Here is a 22,491-nt window from a genome sequence, read left to right as displayed (position 1 = left end):
CGCTACTCAGTCATTTGATGATGAAGCTATGTTCTGGTGGGAAACTATTGAGCAAAGAAAGACTGCTGCTAAGATTAAGGCGTTAAAGTGGGAGGATTTAAAAGAGATGGTAATGAAGAAATTCTGTGCTGATGCTGAAGTTGAGAGGGCATAGATGAGATTCCTGAACTTGAAAGCAGGAAAGATGACACACCGTGAGTACACTACTGAGTCTAACCATATGTCAAGACTTATGTCCGATATGGTGAATACTGAAGCTAAGAGAATCAAGTGTTATGTCAGAGGACTTCCACAAAACGTCCGCACACTGGTCAGGGCAAGTAGACCAGCTACTATTGATTTCGCGGTCGAGCTTGCGAAAATGGTTTATGATGACTTTGCGGTGAAGGAAGTGGTGGTAGAGGAGAAAAAGAAAAGAAGTGGGTTGCTCATACTAAATGGCCCGGTACTCAGATGTGGAATCCCAAAGACAAAAAACAAAAGACGTGTGAAAGGAAATCATGCAAGACTTGTGTCATAAGTGCGGGAAGCCTCATGGAGGGGAATGCAGGCTTGAGTCAATCACCTGTTATAAGCATGGAAATGTGGGACATTACGCCCATGAATGTAACGCAAAACACACCTGTTACAAATGTGGGAAGACGGGTCATATGGTGCGAGAATGCACTGAAGGTGAATCTGGGGGTAGTGGGAAGAGAGATTCTAAGAAGACAAGGCCAAAGACCAGAGCTGTGACAGGTACATTTCTAGTAAATGGTATTTCTGCTTCTGTTTTATTCGATTCATGTGCTAATAGAAGTTTCATAGATTTAACATTCTGTAAGTTAGCTAAAATGATATGTTGTCGTGTGCCTGCAACTTTTAAGGAAGAAACGGCTAGTGATACTCTGTTAGGATAATGAGAATGGTTAAGGACGGTAAGATAGATATAGAGGGACATGAGTTCCTTATTACACTTTATGTAATGACCTTAGGAGGATTCGATTTGGTTTTGGGAATGGATTGGTTGTCTGAGTTTGAGGCTCAGATAGTGTGTAAGAGTAGGTTGATAAGGTTAAAGTCCTTGGATGGTGGACAATGACGATTTATAGTGATAAGGAAAGTACTAGGCTCAACGTTATTTCGATGATAAAGGCCGAGAAAATGTTAAGGCGAGGGTGCGGTTCCTATCTGGCGTATGTTGTCGACGCTTCGGAGGAGGCAAAGGAAGTGAAAGATGTTCCCATAGTGTGAGACTATCTTGAAGTGTTCCCTGAGGACCTTCCGGGGTTGCCATCGGAGCGAGAAATAGAATTTCAGATTGAGTTAGTGCCAGGAGCACAGCCCGTCGCGAAAGCACCTTACCGCGTAGCACCGTCTGAGATGAAAGAACTGATGTCCCAACTGCAAGAACTCCACGACAAGGGTTTCATATGACCGAGTGTTTCCCCGTGGGGCGCGTCGGTGTTATTCGTGAAAAAGAAAGACGGAAGCATGAGAATATGTATCGATTATCGTTAGCTGAATAAGCTTACGGTAAAGAACAGATATCAGTTGCCATGGATTGACGACTTGTTCGATCAATTACAAGGTGCTAGCTGTTTCTCGCAGATAGACCTTAGATCGAGCTCATCAATTGAAGGTGAAAGAGGCAGCCATCCCTAAGACAATGTATTGGACGCGGTATGGACGCTACGAGTTCCTCGTGATGTCGTTCGGTCTCACGAATGCTCCCACAACATTTACGGACATGATGAATAGGGTATGTCAGCCGAGATTAGACAAGTCGGTTTTCGTTTTCATTGACGATATACTAATTTATTCAAAGAGCGAGTCTGACCACGCTAAGCATCTAAAAGAAGTGTTAGAAGTCATGAAGGACGGAAAACTATATGCCAAGTTCTTGTAATACGCGTTTTGGTTGCGAGAGCTACAGTTCTTAGGTCACATAATCAATCCCGAGGGGATTACTGTAGACCCACCGAAGATTGAGGTGATAAAGAGTTGGAAGACTCCGCAAAACCCAACTGAGATACGCAGTTTCTTAGGGTTGGCTGGTTTTTATAGGAGATTCATTCAAGGTTTCTCTAAGATAGGCGCACTGTTGACCGGTATGACCCAAAAGACTGTGGTGTTCAATTGGTGTAACTTCCACTAAGAGGCATTTGAAAAATTGAACAAGAGGCTCACGCAGGCTCCAATTCTTGTTTTACCCAATGGTAACAAGGATTTAGTAGTTTGTGCTGATGCTTCGCATCAAGGATTAGGTTGCATTTAAATGTAACGAGGAAAGGTCATAGTGTATGCTCCAAACAGTTGAAGACACACGAAAGCATGTACCCGACGCATGATCTAGAGTTAGCAGCTGTAGTCCATACTCTTAAGATCGGGAGACATTACTTGTATGGTACTAAGTATACTATTTATACGGATCACAAGAGTTTGAAATACTTCTTCGACCAGAAAGAGTTGAATATGAGGCAGAGAAGATGGCTAGAATTGATTAAAGACTATGACTGTGATATCAAGTAATACCCAGGAAAGGCTAATGTAGTTGCCGATGCCTTAAGCCGGAAGAACGAAGAAGTGATAGCGATAGTGAAGTCTTACAAGCTGGTTATCAACTCTGATCTCTTTAAGGAGATCAGCAAGGTTCAGACAGTAGTGCTTGCAGATGAAGACTTAATGAAGAAAGAGAGAATTTTTGGACAGCAGACAGAGTTGATAGATAATACACAGGGTGTAAAAATCAAATTCGATTGGATGTGGATTCTGCGACATGGGAATCTCAGAAGTCGAATTCTAGACGAGGCTCATAAATCTCGATATTCGATTCATCGAGGATTCACGAAGATGTATTAGGACTTAAAGAAAGACTATTGGTGGCCGGGTATGAAGAACAAAGTAGTAGACTATGTCAGCAAGTGTTTGACTTGTTTACAGGTCAAAGCAGAGCACCAGAAGCCGTATGGGAAGATACAGCCTTTAGAGATACCCGAGTAGAAATGGGAACACATCACGATGGATTTCATAACTAAGCTACCACGTACAGCTAAGAATCATGATACCATCTAGGTGATTGTGGAACCAAGAGTGCTCACTTTATGCCTATACAAGAGACCATCTCGTCAGAAACGTTAGCAAATGTGTTAATTAAGGAAGTTGTAGCAAAGCATGGGTGCCGTTGTCGATCGTGTCCGAAAGAGATACCCGCTTTACTTCTAGATTTTGGAAAAGATTCCATGAAGCAATAGGAACGAGGTTGAACATCAGCACGGCGTACCATCCTCAAACAGATGGACAGTCGGAGCGAACTATCCAAACCCTTGAGGATATGCTACGTGCATGTGTGTTAGATTTTGGAGGAAGTTGGGATGATCATCTTCACTTAGCAGACTTTTCTTACAACAACAGCTATCATTCGAGTATTGGTATGCCTCCTTTCAAAATGTTGTATGGGATGTTGCAAAACTCCCATATGATGGACAGAGATTGGTCAAAAGGAGATAGGAAGTTTGGAACTTATGCAACAAACCTCCTCGAGGTTTGATCATATTAAAGCAAGATTGAAAGCTGCTCAAGACCATCAAAAGTCTTACACGGATAAGCGGCAGCGACTGATCGAATTTAACATTAGTGACAATGTAGTCCAAGATATATTAGACCATTCAAGATCATAGCTCGTGTAGGAGAAGTGGCGTATAGGCTCAATTTGCCGGCATAATTGGAAGGGATTCACTCTACCTTTCATGTTTCCCACTTAAGGAAATGTCTCGTCCACGACACGTCTACCGTGCCGTTAGTGGACATAGAAGTAGATGAACGATTCAATTACATTGAGCAGCTAGTCAAAATCGTTAACCCAAAGGACAAGCAACTCCGTCATAAGGTAAGTCCTTTAGTAAAGGTGATTTGTAAACACAGTAAAGGATCTGACGCAACGTGGGAAACGGGAGAGGAAATGCATAAGTTTTATCCTCAGTTGTTTTGTGTAATCTATAGGTTTCGGGGTAGAAAACTTTTTAAGGAAGGAAGACTTGTAACGTCCTCGTTTTCAGAAAAATTAAATAAAATAATACAAGTCTATTTTATCCATGTGTCGTGTAACGTTATTCAGTCCAACTAAATAATAATAATAATAATAATAATAATAATAATAAGAGGAAATGATAAGATTAAACTGGTTACTGGGCTTGAAAACAATTATGGGCCAAAAAGCCTTTGGGCTTACCATATTTAAACCCCTAAAACCCTAACAATCATCCTTATCCTCATCATTACATAATCATTTCAATCATCAAGGCACACACACTCCCATAAACCTCCTATGCACATACAAACACCCTTTTCGTTTATCCAAGATTCTAGAAAGTTTCGTTTGAGGCTTCAAATATATCAAGATCTACACGAATCATTCAAAAGGTATATTTTAGGATCATAAGTTTAACTTTTCAATTCATCTTTATTTTGCTCTTGATTCCAAGTTAATGATAAAATGAACCAACAGGTTTTTGAAAGTGGAAACGAAACGAACCGAGCCGAACCGACTCTCATGAGCCCCAAACAAACCAAGTACGAAAGATAAATCTTGTGTTAAAATGATTTGACAAAAGAATATACGTATATATGTATATATATACGAATAGATGCAAATAAGTTCGGTTCATACCGAAGTGGAACTTCAGGTCAAAATGATTGACATAAACCGAGCTCGGCTCACAAAGTGTGCGGGCTGACTGGTTAAGGTCGTGCTCAAATCGAACCGAACCCGAAGTGGAACCCAGACCGACTCGAGTGGGTCTTGAATCTGAACCCAAACTGTTCCACTGGCCCATTATGCTGGTATGCACTCACAATCGGCTCGAGTTGCATGAGGAATCGGGTCCCGACCAACTCGAGTAATAGTCCATAAAATCGACTTGAATATAAACAACTCGAATGGTCTTGAATCACCTGATATTAAGCGACTAGGGTGGAACCCCTAATGCGACTCGATTAGAAATCAGTGCGACTCGATTAGAAATTTGTGCGACTCGATTAGAAATCCGTGCGACTCAATTCATTCGACTCGATTAGAAATCCGTGAGACTTAATTAGAACTCTTCCTTGCGACTCGATTAAGCTATACCCGAGACTCATCTTTTTCACCAAATCCACCTTTTTTTTCTTTCTTTTCTGTCATCATGGCCGCCGGAAACTGGTTACGACGGTGGTTGATGTGAACGTAAGGAAGAAGCTTGGTTGGGTTTGATTATAAATAGGGACGGCTGGAGGGGCACTTTGGTAATTCGGCTCAAACAAGAAAATAGTAATAATAATAATAATAATAATAATAATAATAATAATAAAATACATATAAATATGCAAGGATGTGACCCGAACCCGAGACTCGACTTGTTTAGAACCCGTAACCCGACTCAAACAAAAAACCAAAACCGAGAACCAACCCATTTTAGGAATCAAAACCATGAGTTCGTTAAGAAAAGCCTTAACACATGAGTTCGTTAATAAGTGTTAATTTACAAAAGAAAGAAATATATATATATATATATATATATATATATTATTGGGTTCATTTCAGAAGTGTTTTTAGTGTGGGAAGTGCGAGAAGAGATTCGGACCAATCATAAGTTTTCTTTTTAGTTTCAGATTATTTAATTGTTGAAGTATATTAGTAAAAAGTTTAGGAGATTCTTTTGGTAATTAGTACTAATAAATGTTAAGTTACAAATGATTATACATTTATTTTTTTAATTTGGTTTAATCTTTAAATAATTCATAAAACAAAACCATCATACTCATACTATAAAAAATATAAATGTACTAACCATCATAAAAACAAATACATACACAAATCATAATATTAACCTACACGTACAAAAACTAGTTCGTGTTATCACCTACATAGATCACAATATTTATACACATGCACATAACTAGTTCATGTTAACATACACAAATCGCAATAATAACCTACATATACAAATTTACTTCATGTTATAGCCTACCCATTTGTATTTACCTACACATATCAGAATATTAACCTACACAAATGAACCTTGTTTATGATATCACATACAATTAATAGTATTAACCTAAACTTGTAAAATATTCGCAATGTAGGAACACATCATATTTTTTTATAATTTTAATTATTTTATAATCTATCTTTTTGTTACTGCCCAGCTACCGCCACACCATAATATTGTCCGCTTTGGCCGGGACGTACCACCATCGCCTCACGGATTTGTTTTTGGTTGCCTAGGTGAAGACTTCCCAGAAGGTCACCCATCCTGATACTACTTTCACTAGAGCACGCTTAACTGTAGAGTTCTCCTCTCATCTACTACCATTAAGTGCCCAAAACGCGCTATGATTGAGAAGTTATCCACCTGCCTTTTAAAAAAGGCTTAGTTCTCCTCCCCAACCGATGTGGGATGTCACAATCCACCCCCTTAGGGGTCCAACGTCCTCGTGGGACCTGACATCACCGGTCCGGCCCAGTCTCTGATACCATCTGTAACAGTCCAGCTACTGCCGCACCATAATATTGTCCGCTTTGGCCAGGACGTACCACTATCGCCTCACGGATTTGTATTTGGTTGCCCAGGTGAAGACTTCCCAGGAGGTCACCCATCCTGATACTACTTTCACCAGAGCATGCTTAACTGTGGAGTTCTCCTCTCATCCACTACCATTAAGCGCCCAAAACGCGTTATGATGGGGAAGGTATCCACCTGCCTTTTAAAGAATGCTCAATTCTCCTCCCCAGCCGATATGGGATGTCACATTTTTATGTGTAGGCAAATACGAGTTATGTGTAGATGAATATTATTTATATGTAGGTGAAAATAAAATGAACTAGCAAGCTGTGTAGGTGAATACGATATATGTGTAGGTAAATATTAGTTATGTGTTGGTGAAAAATAAAAGAAACAAAATTAGCTTAGTAGAAAATAAGTTGTGTTGGTAAATACGAGTTACATTTTGATTACGTTTTGATAAAAATAAAAATAACTAACAATTTGTATAATTGAATACGAGCTATGTGTAGATTATTATGTTACTTGTGTAGGTGATCAATTGAATACAATTAACCTACGTATACATTTTTTATATGTAGGTAATAGATCATTCAAATTTGTAACTTTCTACAAGAATTAATGTGGAGACTATTTTAGGAGTAATTAGAGGAATTAATGCAATGAGCAAATCAGAGATAATCAACGGTTGAGATCGACTTCTCGCACTTCTCGCTATATGTTGATATATGTTTTGTACGTCTCGGTCTTTATTTGTTTATTATGATATTATGGTTTAATGTAAAGGGTATTTTTGTAATTGTATAAGCCCATTCGCCTTTATTGTAAGGCACATTCGTTTCCTTGTAACGAATGTGTCACATTCGTTCTAATGTAAGCTCCATTCGTTAACCATGTTCAACGAATGAAGGGCTATTCTGTATGTAATGTATAACGAATGAGTCATCTCATTCGTTAGTCTTTAAATGTAACGAATGACTCGTTCGTTAAGGTTATCTTAACGAATGAGTTCATCCCCTATATATACCCTGTAACTTAACGAGTAATGTAGCAGTTCTTATTTTTCCCACTTTCGTATCGTTGCTCTACCCGATTCTACTATCAACACACACGGTACACACACATAACGTAATCAAGATAATCGTATATACAATCAACTAATCACTCGATGTCATCGTAAGATCTAGATCCATATAGGCTCAATCAAGTGGTATCAGAGCCATTTGATCTGATCTTCGAGTTCTTTCGTTGTATAATTTTATTCTCTCAGCCATGATGGAATCAATTTCAGTTTGATTTGATCTAATTGGTGTTTTATATCATTCCTGTGAAACAGAGGTTTCTAGTTAAGAGAAATTGGATTGTTATAAGTGGATTTGGACCTTTAATTAGGTTATTGTAACTCGTAATGGAGGATTTGAGTTCGATTTAAGTTCGGAGTGAGGTGATTGAGTTCAGATTGAGATTATTTGAGTGTTATGTGGCGTTCTGTTACACGAACAGGTTAATTGGATTGGCATAGTAGTTGTTTATGATTGCAGACTGATAATAGGAGGTTCGGAATTTGATTGCGAGTTGATTGATCTAAGTCTTATTGATTACGGACGATTACAGACTGAGATCTGAAAGTTTTTGAACATCATGACTGATTCGTTAACATGATGACTGATTCGTTAATTGTTGAATACTGATTCGTTAAGATGGTTGAAGATTGATTCGTTAAGCCAGCTGATCATTCGTCATATTTGTTAAATACCTCATTCGCTAAACTTTCATCATTCGTGAAACTCATTCGCTACATCTCATTCGTTACATCTCACATTCGCTAATTTTTCCACTCGTTTGAACAGTGTCTAATTCGCTATCCACATATTCACTAAATTTCACATTCGTTACAATTCTCATTCAGTACACTTCACATTCGCTTGAATTGTTAACGAATATAACTTCATTCGTTACTGGTTGAATTTCACATTCGTTATTGTTCTGATTCTTGTGAACAGTAACTATAATTTTTAAATATTGACAAATTAGTCCTCTAAGTTTCCAAAATGTTATCTCATGGCTTCTCGGAATGCTTCGTACTATGCATTAGCATCCCAGAATGCGTTAATGCAACAAATGCTGACGATGGACAACGAGATTGGTAGTCATAACAAGTGTCCTAAACTACTGAAGTTGTCAGAGTTTTCTCGATGGGAACCAAGATTTTGTGCTCATTTGGGGTCAGTACATCCAAGAAGTTTACGGTTTCTTGATGATGTTTATGCTGCACCTCTTGTCGGTAGTGACAATCTGGGTTGGACTCCAAAGGAATTTAAGCACTATGAAGCACATGAACTGAAAGATTTTGAAAGTGAGACAAAAGCTTATTCGACTCTCACTATGGCGTTACCTGAACAAATCTTTCACCAATACAGTACTATTAAGATTTGTGCATCGTTGTTCACAACTCTAAAGAGAAGAAGTTTGGGAAACACTCTTGAGAGCAAGAAGACTCTCGTAAAATTTCAGTTTAGAAAGTTTATTTTGATGAAGAATGAAACTGTGGAGGAGATAATTAATCGGTTTAGTCATCTTGTTGTGGAAATGTCAAGTGTGAATCTTGAGCCTACTGAAGCCGACAAAGTCGATACTCTGAAGAACACATTGCCTTCATCATACTCTACTTTCCTGTTTGTGTTAAAAGAGAATGGTTTCTTTCGTAACACAGAGCTCACCGCCGTGCAATTTATTAATAAGATAGAGGAAAGAGAATTTGATTTGAAGTGCCAGAATTCATTGAAGGATAATCAAAATCAGAATCCTTCTCTTTATGGAGGTGCTTTGCCGGCCAACAACTCATCAAGCTCAGTTCCAATCACAACATTTTTCACTCAAGCACAAGAAGAGTCAGCTAATGTAAATGATTCGCCTAACATATGCTTCATGGCAACGGGTGCCAATTCTGGGTCAAATACAAATGTTTAAAGTTCGTTGCCTAAAGTGAACCTTCGAGAAGCTGAACAGAAATTTGTGTTTGTATGTGCATTCATGACTTCATATGAACAACTGGTTGGTAGCAAGATTGCAACAAGTGAGTTGACCGATGAAGACTATGACCAAATTGATCCCGATGACCTTGAACTGATGGATATTAAGTGGAATATGGCAATGATTGTCAGAAAGGTCAAGAGGTTTATGCGAAGAACAGGAAAAGACCTTCCTACTCTTAACAAGCAAGTTGGGTTTGATAAACTGAAGGTCAAGTGTTATAATTGTGGGGAATTTGGCCACTTTGCCAAAGAGTGTGATAAACCGAGAAAGGAGTATTCGGGACCACGCAACTCAGAGAGAACCCCGGGTAAGAATTCATCAGGAAGTGATCTAAGCAAGAAGAGTTCACCAGAGGGTGATAAGCATAAGTCAACAAATACTAAAGCTCTCATCGCGAATGAAGGGGTTGACTGGTCTCAACGCTTATTGGGAAATCAAGCAAATCTAGCTATTGTTGAACCGGTTGAGAAGTTTGAAAATGCAAGCAGTGATAATGTATCTGAAGAACGCGACAGCTCAGATTCAGAAAATGATTCTAATCAGAGTTCATCTGTGCAAACCGAAGCTTGTGCCTGCATGGCAAAAATTGAAGAGGTATGTCCTAAACCATCAGTTAATGTATCTAAACCTTCAGCTGTTGTGATTGAGTGTGCTGGTGCTGAACTCAAAACTAAACTTGAATCAGCATTAAATCAGAACACCACTCTCACAAAAGATCATTTTATGATCAATGAATGCTATCGACAGAAATCCAAATTGCTGGAACAATCTACACTAAAAGTTAAAAATCTGTCTGAAAGTAATCATGATCTTAAAGATGAAGTTCAATGTAAGATAATTGTTTTTGTGCAACATTTCAAGGAGATTCTCCGACTCCGAACCTGCATTTCAAATTTAGAAAATGAAGTTTTAGAACTGAAAAACAAACTTGGAAAATTTCAAGATTCCTCGTTTCTTTTAAATGAAATCATTGAAGTAAACAATTCCCATAAGAAAAATGGGAAAGCAGGTTTGGGGTACGTCGAGATTCCTCCTCCTTTTAAAGGAGATTACTCTAGCATTCCTAATGTGAAACAATGTCCAGAAATGCGTACGGTTGAATCTGAGAATGTTGAAAAAAAACAAATCAACTCTAGAACCGATTCACATTAAAAGTAAATCAGTGTTTACCAAAAGTGAAATGGACGGGTCTATTGAGGAGTTGTCTGAACCAAATGAGATTGTCAAAAACAAGAACATTCCTGCTGACAATCACATCTTATGTGAACCCGAAGAGTTTAAACAAGCATTGTGTGGTTCAAAACCTTCGGGTGATTCATCAAAAACTCCTAAGGTATCTCCTAATGTAACTAAATCAGACAAACCCTCTGTGTCTGATGAGGAGTTGATGAGGTTCATCAATCCTAAACCTAAATCTTCAAGTGGGAAGATATTTAAGTTAAAAGGATTGTCAAAAGTTTTTTCGGATAAAGAAATTCTTTTTGAATCTTCTGTTAGTGCATGGAATTGGTGTCCGCAGCTGTTCAAATAGGATAGGGGTTGTTTAGTCTTTATATTAATGTATAAAGGCACATTCGCTAAGGATGTTTAACGAATGGGTGTCATTCGTTAAAGACTAGACATATTCATTAATGTAAGAGCTCATTCGTTACTACTGTGTAACGAATGGAGGCTCATTCGTTAAAGTAATGCCCATTCACTAAGGATGTTTAGCGAATGGGAGGTCATACGCTATGGGAAGCCTCATTCGTTAGTGATGTTAACGAATGAGAAGGACTGCCTATAAATAGGCCTTCCCTAGTGAATGTGCATAGAGATCTGTGTCATATTTATCCATTGTAACGTTACCATGCCGGATTCTCTCTGTAACTTATCCTCCATTAATGTATGAACACAAGCTTAACGTATCGATTTGTGACTAGTTCCTAGGCTCGTAAACTTCCGTATAACGTTTCTACAATTGGTATCAAAGCCGGAGGTTGCTCGTGATACGTGACAGTTCAAGTTCATCGTTTTAATGTATAGATTGATCGGATTTGGAGGTGAATCAATGATTAATTGATGAAATTGATTGAAGATTGCAGTTCCTGATCAAAATCCGAGCATTTGTAATGTATTTTGGTGTTCAATTGACTGTTTGATCAAAGTCCGCTATGGACAGCCATGGATGAACCTTTATTTGTAGATCTGAATTGACCTGGATTTAATGTATGGCTGATAAAATTGATAGTTGCATCATGATCGTAATGTAATTCCGAGTACTCGTGATGATTCTGGATGTTAATTATGAAGTTTGGATGAATCTGCCATGAAAGGAGCTTGAAGATTTGAGTTTTCCGGCGAGAAACCCGTTTTTCCGATGAAGATAACGGAATTTTCCGGTGACCAACTTCCCATTCGTTAATTTAAAAGTCATTCGTTATGGAAGTTTAACGAATGAGTTATTCGTTACAATGTTTAACAAATGAAAAGCTCATAACAAAGGAAACCTCTTTCGTGTACTGTTCATACGAATGAGGGTGATTAACGTATGGAAGACATTCGTTAAGGGTTTAACGAATGTGAGCTTAACGTATGTGGCTATTCGTTAATGTATTAACGAATGAGACCTATTCGTTCAAAAGTAACGAATGTGGATGGATGTTGGACGAATGTGCTACTGTTGTAGCGAATGAAGACCAGGATAATGTATGAGATTAAAAAAAAAGAATTTTCGGAAAATTTTCTTAAACGAAATTTTTCGGGCATATTTTAAATATGCAGGATACTCTTCTAGCAAATTTTGATGACATATTTTCCGGCCGACTTTTCACGTATATCGAGGGGCCGAGGGGGAGTAACCGCTTAAGTTAACGAGACGTTTATTGAATATATTTGAAGAATTGTTCAAGACCTTGCCTAATTTGTCAAGAAAAAGGGGAGATAAAACTTTCAAAGAGTTTAAACGATTGGTATCTTTCCTACATTTGCAAGGGTTTCTTGAAAAATTACTGCTATTCGGGTGGTAATATGTGATTGCAAAGCTATGTTTGACCGAGTTCAAGACTGTGTTTGTTCTTCGATTGGTGATTGATTTGTTCAAGATTAAAACCTGACTATGTGGAATACGAGTGTCTGTCCATTTACTTCTTTCTGAGGGACTTTGATCCTGACTATGTTGGCTACGAGTATTCGGCGGATTGCTTCTGTTGAAGGGGACAATTCTTGAATGGGTTGATTTGATTGAGGAATATACGAGTCTTGTCATCTGATTGAAGAATATGATCGTTCGGGATTGATTAATGAAGGTTGGAACTCTGAATCATATGCCCAAAGCATTAGCGCATCCAAGCGTATTGGTTGCCGAAGAGCTTCAAAGGGTTATATTTTGGGATAGACATTATTGAGAGAGTGAAGACCGTTGTGAAAGATGTGGAATGATCGGGTTGTTCATGAAGATGTGTGACGAGGTTAAACGTAAAGACATTTGTACTTTACCGGTGCGACAGATAGCCGATGACTTGCTGCTAATTGATTCGTTTGATTAAACCATATCATATACCAGCTGGATGATCGAAATGATCACCTGGACATGCTTGTTTGAGGGGGAGATCAATACGAGTAGCTACAAGTTGTTGGTTTGCTTACAACGAGTTATATTTTGTCTGATTGCACAAGCCCGAGAATCATCAGTCAAGGGGGAGGTTGGTTATACGACTGATGATATGCAGTTAAAGTATTAACGGTTAAAGTATTCAACTTTAACGTATTCGTTGTTAACGTATTCGACGTTAATTTATTGGTCGTTAACGTATTCGTCGCTAAAGTATTGAAGGTTAACGTATTCGACGTTAAAGTATTGGATGCTAAAGTATTGGAAAGCATTCGACAGCTACGGTCAAGGGGGAGTTTGTTAGTGCACGGAATTGGTGTCCGCAGCTGTTCGAATAGGATAGGGGTTGTTTAGTCTTTATATTAATGTATAAAGGCACATTCGCTAAGGATGTTTAGCAAATGGGCCTCATTCGTTAAAGACTAGACATATTCGTTAATGTAAGAGCTCATTCGTTACTACTGTGTAACGAATTGAGGCTCATTCGTTAAAGTAATGCCCATTCGGTAAGGATGTTTAGCGAATGGGAGGCCATTCGCTATGGGAAGCCTCATTTGTTAGTGATGTTAACGAATGAGAATGACTGCCTATAAATAGGCCTTCCCTAGTGAATGTGCATAGAGATCTGTGCCATATTTATCCATTGTAACGTTACCATGCCGGATTCTCTCTTTAACTTATCCTCCATTAATGTATGAACACAAGCTTAACGTATCGATTTGCGACTAGTTCCTAGGCTCGTAAATGTCCGTATAACGTTTCTACGTCTTCTAAATCCTGAAATGATTGACAGTGTCTTTCAAGATGACACGTCAAAAGTTACTGAGTTTGAACAAATATTTATCAAATCGAAATTTGAGAATGTTCAAGAAAATGCAAATGGTAACAAGTTTAAACCAATTTGTAAAATCATTTGGGATGGAGAATTCATCTAATTCTACCAACCTGGAGTTCTATAAAAATAAAAAGGGATTCTGTCACACCCCGACTAGGTAGTTGCGGAAGCGTAATACGGGAATGTAACAGATAACACTGGTATCAACAACATTGTTTATAAAGAAATTCATAAACTAATTTACATCATATTACATGGGTAGGTACTAGTTTACAAACTGGGTGAAAAACACATAACCGGTTTAAGAGCTTCTTATACAGTATTATATCAGCGTCTATTCACAGCTATTCAACTTTCCTTCTAACACCAAGCATGTAAGCAAATCATTCCACTTTTGCTTTACCTGAAAAGCATGTTAAAACGGGTCAACTACGTCTAGTTGGTGAGTTTCAAGTTTCACGAGTATCAATGAAATCAGTTCACGAGTTCGTAAAGTTTACAGTGTGTATGTATATATGTCTGTGTATGATGTATTATACTAAGCCACAAGTGAAACCGAAACGAGCTAAAACACATGGCCTCCACTGCCCATGCACTCCCGTTGGCATTTAACAGCCACTTTGCCCCAAGTATGTACTATGTCTAACACCACATAGCAGTATGTAAAAATATAATGACAATGTGCAACTGGGTTTACATATGTTCCGGCATACCCCTCCGGCTCTGTCAGTTGGGTTTGTCAAACCGATAGTACTATCCACACGTCACCGGCACGAAGTTAATCACTTGTGTTTGTGGGGACTTGTCAAGTGTTAGTACTTAGATAATCCACATCATCACACGTTTTCAAGTATATCAGTTTATGTAAACATGCTTTTCACCCCAAAAGTTCGTAAAACAGTTTAGAAAGTGGGGGTCGTGAAACTCACCTTATCGTAGTTCGCACAGAAATCACGTATCAATAAGTCAGATGCCTCGTTTATAGCCTGGTTCCTATAAACGGTATCGTATTGTTATTACTAGTACAGTGTTCAAGCTAAGTCGGGCTGTATAGATAATCTGGGTATAGCTGTTAGGCCCAGAACATGACCATAGTCTTAGATTGTGACGTTGTATACTATGAAATGTTTAAAACTAGATTTGGCTCAGTTTCACCGTTTCCTGAGCCTAGCTCAGTTGATCGTTTATATGTTTCGGGATTAGGTAAGATCACATAAAACTTAAGTAAATATATTGATTAATAAAATAATTTGATTTATGAAAGAATTTTAAGGTTTCGGTGTCTAGTTTGATCGCAGGGTTCGTTTCCGTTTTCACACGGGTTTGATTATACAAAACGCGCATAATCCACCCGATTTGTCCTGAATTCTCGTAAAAAGTTCGTTTTTATCAATATCATTCAAAAATATGATATTTGACCACTTTTGACATTTTGACATACCAGTCAGTCCGTTAAACACAAAACTGCCGGTTTCGTTAAAACAATTATAATTTAAATCTTTGATTAATCATAACTAAATATGTACTTATATATAAATTATGTAAATTTTTGTAAAAATACATTAAGACATGGAGAATTTTATAAAAATATTTTCAGAAATTTTATGATTATTTATTTATTTATAAAAATTCATTTAATAGGTTATAATCGTGTAATAAATGGCCCGTTTATATCAAACGACCTCCGAAAAATCTGATAATTTTTACCAATGACCTCAATGTTATTACATAGCCCCTGCAAAATTTCCAAAACCTAACTCTTTTGACAAAATGCCTTTTTGTGCGTTTTTCGGCTGTTAAAATTTGGTTAAGCCATGATTGCACAAACCATACTTAGACATTTCCAATAATTCCTAAACTTTACCAGTGATCTTACCATCACATATTAAACTCCAAAACCAAGTTTCATAATTTTTCAATATGTTTAGCTATTTTTCCCAAATAAACGCTCATAAACGGAAATAAATTCACCAAATATTCTCCGTTTATCGAAAATTTACCAAATTTGAACAGGGACTCATTTATATGATCCCTAATGTCCCTGGAAGTTTTCACAAGCTAACAACAAGCACGTCACAACCTAATACTAAACAGCCCCTAAACGAGTATTACGGGTTTACCTTGTCGGTTTTCGATGAATTTTGCTAGTTTAAACGACTTTCCGGGTCTCGGGTTGCAAACTCGGTATATCTACATATCATATAACATCAAACCAAGCATAAATCATCCATGTAACAGCCTTGGTAATTCGGGTTTCGGTTTTGGGTTCAAACCGAACTTTCTAACCGTAAAAACGTTGTATTCATGTTCTAATCCGCGTCTTTGACCAAAAAAGTATATGTTCCTGGTTTGTAAACATGTTTAACATCAAAACATGATTTTACTTGATTTTTAGGGTTTTTGGATGGTTAAACATGTTTAAAACTAACTAAAACATGTTTATAAGATTATAACTTAGTTAAAAGATGGTTAAAAGTTCTTGGAAATGAAACTTACTTGTGGGTTTTGGGCAAGGGTTTGGAGGAACAGCTGAAAGGAGGTCTGGTCTTTAAGTTTATTACATAAAATGAGGTAGCTTATTGATGAAGCTTGCAAATAAATATCTTGGTGGGTGAATGTGTATGGCGGCCGCAAGTTTCTAGGGGCCCATTGGGCCTCTTTTTGGCCCAATGGTGCCTCGGTTTCCGTGCCACACGTAAAATTCGGTCCAAAATTTAGTTCGGGTTCGGTTTTTCGCAAGAAAACTAGTTCGAGTGCGAAAACCAGCGCGAAAACGAGTGTTTTTCAGCTTATTTTTGTAAAATAAGAAAAACGTACTGACTCGTTGTAAAATTCCAAAATATTTTCACGGATTGCTTAGAACATGTCATATAATTGTTTTATAAATCTTTTTCGGCTTAACGGATGCTACAATGCTTGTTTTGATATTAACGATTGCGTTTAAGCTTATAGCGTATCGATAAACGAAACCTTTTTCGTTTAAAGAGTTTTAAACGTACCGGGGCCTAAATATCAATATGTTAGCCTCTATAACATATATATAACTCGTATATGACCCCTCAGTATGTATACGGGTCATAATTAGTATCGGTCGGTTACTCGTTTAAGCACTACGAATTAACCGATTTATCGTTTACTTGTTACGTAATGAATATAGTATACCTCGTTTTGTCATGAATGTCACAGATTCAAACCTACTGTTCCAAAGAAAGTAACTTTTGAAAAGTCTAAAATTGATATTCCTCCACCTGAGCATGAAAGCAAACCAAGTGTTTCACCACATAAATCATTAGACACACGCTTATGCTTTAAATGTGGTGAACCGGGTCATGTTTCAAAGAAATGTAAAGCAAAGATTAATGATATCAACTTGTTAACAAACCGAAAGATTGAAATGAATCAGAATATGAAAGAAAAACAAATTTATGAGTGTGTTATAATGTATTCAAATGTCAATCCAAAGAAAGTCGTTCGAGTTGAATCATTTTATATATCAAAAAAATTCATTGACCGTGCTCAACCAATTTGTAAGAACACTGATTCGGGATTAACACGTGACGGTTACTTAAAGAAGAAAAAAAAGAAACTGGTCACCTATTCTCAAGTACCGAATGCTAGTGTTAATTTATCTTTATCTCCGAAAGTATCAAAGGGAGAGCCCAAGACTAAGGCTTAGGCTGCCTTTTTGAACTAATCTCTTTTCCTTGTTGTGCAGAGCTCATCCAGATCCGTGTCAAGTCATAAGTGGATACTGAATAGTGGATGTTCTCGGCATATCACTAGCAACCTGGAACTTCTGGATAACATTAAAGATATTCAAGGGGGTTATGTGGCGTTTGCTGGTAACAACGGTGGGATGATTACTAAGGATGGAGAAGTGTCAAACGGGAAAGTGACGTTTGAAAAGGTTAATTATTGTGAAAAGGTGGATCATAATCTACTAAGTGTTTCGCAGATATGTGATAAGAAGTTTACCACAATTTCCACAGATACGGAATGTGTTATCCTTCAACCGGGATACACGATTCCTGAAGACATGGTTGTCATGCGATCACCTCGTTCAAATGATATTTATGTACTAGACATGAGTTGTAATGTAAGTGTTTCGCCCTCGGCTACTTGTTTTGTATCAAAAGCAACAGAAAAGGATTATATCCTGTGGCATCGACGCATGGGACACATTCACATACGCAAGATGAATTTTCTCATTTCAAATGAGTTGGTGGATGGTGTTTCTCTAAAGAACTTCAAGACTAGTGATCATTGCATTGCATGCAAGAAGGGGAAACAAAAGAAGAAGTCATATCCGAGCAAGTCAATTAACTCAATTGTTACACCACTAGAACGACTTCATATGGATCTTTTCGGTCCAGTGAATCGTGCTAGTATCGCGGGTGATCTATATTGCTTGGTGGTTACTGATGATTTCTCCAGATATTCATGGGTTCTATTTATGGGGTCGAAAGATCAGACGCCTATCTTAATTCAGAATCTTATCACGAAGATCGAATCACTTACAAAATGAAAGTGAGACGAATTTGTAGTGATAATGGAACTGAATTTAAGAATAATGTATTGGATTTCTTCTGCATTCAGAAGGGAATCCATCGGGAATTCAGTGCGCCTTATGTTCCTCAACAAAATGGTGTATCTGAAAGAAAGAATCGTACATTCATTGAAGTTGCGAGAATGATGATGGCTGATTCTAAGCTACCTGTTCAATTCTGAAACGAAGCTGTGAATACAGCTTGTTACACACTGAATCGCGTACTAACTGTAAAGAGGTTCAAGAAGACAAGTTACGAGCTGTTGAACAATCGTAAACCAAACTTAAAGTATTTGGAACCATTCGGGTGTCCTTGTACTATTTTGAAGAGAGATGCCGGGAAATTTGAAGAAAAGGCATTTGAGGGTTACTTTTTGGGATATAATTCTCCTAAAAAGTGGATCTTCAATATCTCTTCTGGTTGTGTGGAAGAATGGTATCATGTTGATTGCTAAAGCTATACAACTCCTCCAACTGGTACGGGTCCCGACTAAATGTTTGACTACGATGGTTTATTTAATTCGTTTACATCTGTGGTTGAAGAAGTACCTGAAGATTTTATTAGATCATATTTAGAAAAATAATGTCTTTCTATTCCAAGGTCTTCTTCGGTTGATGTAGATGACTCTCCTAACGTATCAAAGACATTGAACAATGTTTCTGAGTCTTCCGATGATGCTGACTTTGTTGATTCATCGTCAGTTCAAATAGATGAAACTCAAGAAACAAACGAGCCGATTCTAATTGTTGATGACTCACCAACTGTCTCTTTAGACATAGCGGAGGAAAATATTACCAATCTGGGTGATAACGTATCTGTACCTGCTAATCCTTCTTTAAGGATTCATTCTAATCATCCATAAGAACAGATAATTGGTGATGTGAACGACGGGGTTCGTACGAGACACCAATTAGCTAATATATGTGATGATAAAGTTGATTGTAATTTATCTCCAACTGAGGATTCGATAGTATGTGCTTATACGGATTTGCACTCTTCGGGTATCCATAGTATTGCACGATACACCTGCTTTCTATCACAGATTGAACCGACAAGTGTCACGATGGCACTCAAGGAACCGTCTTGGGTTGAAGCGATGCAGGAGGAGCTGCAGCAGTTTGTTAGATTGGGTGTATGGGACTTAATTAACAAACCCGACCGTGTGAAAAAGGTTATTCCGACAAAATGGGTTTTTAAGTGCAAAAAGGACGATCGTGGGGTAATCGTGAGAAACAAGGCACGATTGGCCATTCTTGGGTACAATTAACAAGAAGGCATAGATTACACTGAAGTATATGCTCTTGTGGCATGACTGGAGGCTATACGTATTTTTCTTGCCTATGCAGCCTACAAGAACTTTAAGGTTTATTAGATGGATGTGAAATCAGCGTTCTTAAACGGAGCTATACATGAGGAAGTATACGTGAAGCAGCCTCCCGGTTTCGAGGATCCAGACTTTCCAGAGCGTGTTTATCGATTAAACAAAGCTCTTTATGGTTTACACCAGGCCCCGAGAGCTTGGTACAGCACGTTGGCTGACCATTTGATTGAAAGCAGATTCAAGAGGGGAACTGTGGATTGTACTTTATTTTACAAGAACGTTGGCAATGATCTACTCCTCGTCCAAATTTATGTGGACGACATAATTTTCGGTTCGACAAACGACAGCCAGTGCAAAGATTTCAAGAAGACGATGAAAACCAAATTTGAGATGAGTTCGATGGGAGAGATGAGCTTTTTCTTATGATTGTAAATTCACCAGTCTGATTCCGGGATCTTTATCCATCAGACCAAATATGTGAACGATGTCTTGAGTCGATTCAAGATATCAGACGGCAAGATTCCTTCGACACCTCTTCCTGTGGGTCACAATTTATCACTGGATGAATTGGAGGATACCGTAGATCCAACCCTATATCGAGCGATGATCGGATCTCTTATGTATTTAACTGCATCTCGACCTGATATCATGTGTTGCTGTTTGTTTGTGTGCCAGGTACCAATCGAGTCCCCAGTGACTCATCTGGCGGCAGTAAGTGCATCTTACATTATTTGAGGGAAAATCCCGACAACGGGTTGTGGTACCCCAAGTACAATAAGTTCGATCTCACCGCTTTTACCGATTCGGACTATGGAGGATGCAAGATCAATTTCAAGTCTACAACAGCGGGTTGTCAGTTCTTAGAAAACCGGCTTGTTTCCTGGCAGTGTAAGAAGCAGACAACGGTCTCAACTTCAACAGCCGAAGCGGAGTATGTGGCGGCCTAGAGTTGCTGCTCACAGGTTATCTGGATCCAGCAACATTTGCGGGATTACGGTTTGAAGTTTCTTACTACTCCTATTTTTATTGACAATTCGGCCGCTATATCTATCACCAAAAATCCGGTTAATCATTCGAAAACCAAACACATTGAAATCCGTTATCACTTTATTCGTGATTGCTTTGAAAAGAAATTAATTTCGATTGATAAAATTCACACGTATTTTCAAAAGGCTGACCTTTATACCAAAGCGTTTGATAAAACACTTTTTCAATATTTGCTGGGTATAAATGGTTTAAAAACTTTAAAAGATATTCAAAAGCTTGGTTAAATCATTTTATTTCTTGTTTTATTTCAATATTTGTTGTTTTTAGGGGGAGAAAACATAAAATCCAAAAATATTGTGATTTCGGTTTGTACAGAGAAAATTAAAAACTCCAAAAACATTCAAATATTGAAAAATTCAAAAACAATGAAAAATGCTCCTCAAAATAAGTTTAGAAGCAAAAAGGAAAAATGATAGTACATTGGTCATTTACTCCTAAGTCCAGTAAAAAGTAAGTAATAAAAGACTGTGTGCTTAATTGCATTGACGTATTGGTATGTCTTTTGACAAACAAGTACGGACTAGTAAGTGATATAAACATAAATTGTTAAATATTCAGGGAGATTTGTTCTATAAAAGGTCTTGATTATGAGGGCAGAAGTGTAATAATCCGGTCATACTCAAGCCTTCTAATCAATTTGAAAACAATTTTAAGAAAAGGGTCTAGTTGGTGGTTAACGCTTCAACGATGTATGGTCTTGTGTCTTTAAATCCTATATTGATGGGATACTTTAAGGCTCCGGATTCCATTGGGTCTTTATGCGGTTTTACATCTGGTATTCATTTCAATGAATATTAAAAATGCTTGTAAAAGCGAACCCGCGGTGTAACTGCGTAAGTCTCTAAACTTGATCGCAAAAAGTACTTCGTGTACAAAATGAATTACATACTTGATCAAACCACAATGTAAGTCATTGTCCCCTTGCTCGCGTCTTATTACCATTAAGAAACGGACCACAAGGGACACAATGTCTGTAAACCGACAGATGAAATCGTGCATACTCACCCATGCAAACGGACCTTAGGGTATTGCTTGATAACGGGGGTATGTCTTGTAGTGGGGATTACGGACTATGATTACTTAAATATAATCATTTTACATCAAATTGATTTTAAGGTTTAAGTCAAGTTGGGGTGAGTTGGAGAAAATCAAATTTCGCTTGAATCATGATTTGACCTAATTCTTTCTGATACTTGTGCCTAATTGAACAAATTAAGAAATATCACCGAAAATTCTGAAAAAATTGTTAGAAGATTTAAGTGGACAACAATACCAATAATCGACTTAACACCTGTCATAATAAAAGCTGAAAATAAAACTGTGATGGACGGAAATTTTGGACAATATGATTCCCTGCTCAAACTCACAAAAATATGTACTGCTTTATTAGTTTACTTTTATTGTTTTATTTTTGCTTGTTATTTGAAAAATATTTCAAAATTCAAAAAGATTTTATTTCTGCTGTATTTTTCGATTTACCGAGCTTGCGAAAAAATTCAAAAACAAAAAGAAAAAGTTTAGCTCCCAAAATTTTAAGTTAATCGTGCTTAATGTAACTATCAACTGATATCAGTTGATATTTTTTACGTAAA

Source organism: Bidens hawaiensis, unplaced genomic scaffold (assembly GCF_021521415.1).
Source record: "Bidens hawaiensis isolate Kalapana, Puna unplaced genomic scaffold, B.hawaiensis_p1.1 tig00002671_1, whole genome shotgun sequence".
Lineage (NCBI taxonomy): Eukaryota > Viridiplantae > Streptophyta > Magnoliopsida > Asterales > Asteraceae > Bidens > Bidens hawaiensis.
The sequence above is the reverse complement of the archived record's forward strand: the minus strand, read 5'-3'. Positions refer to the sequence as shown.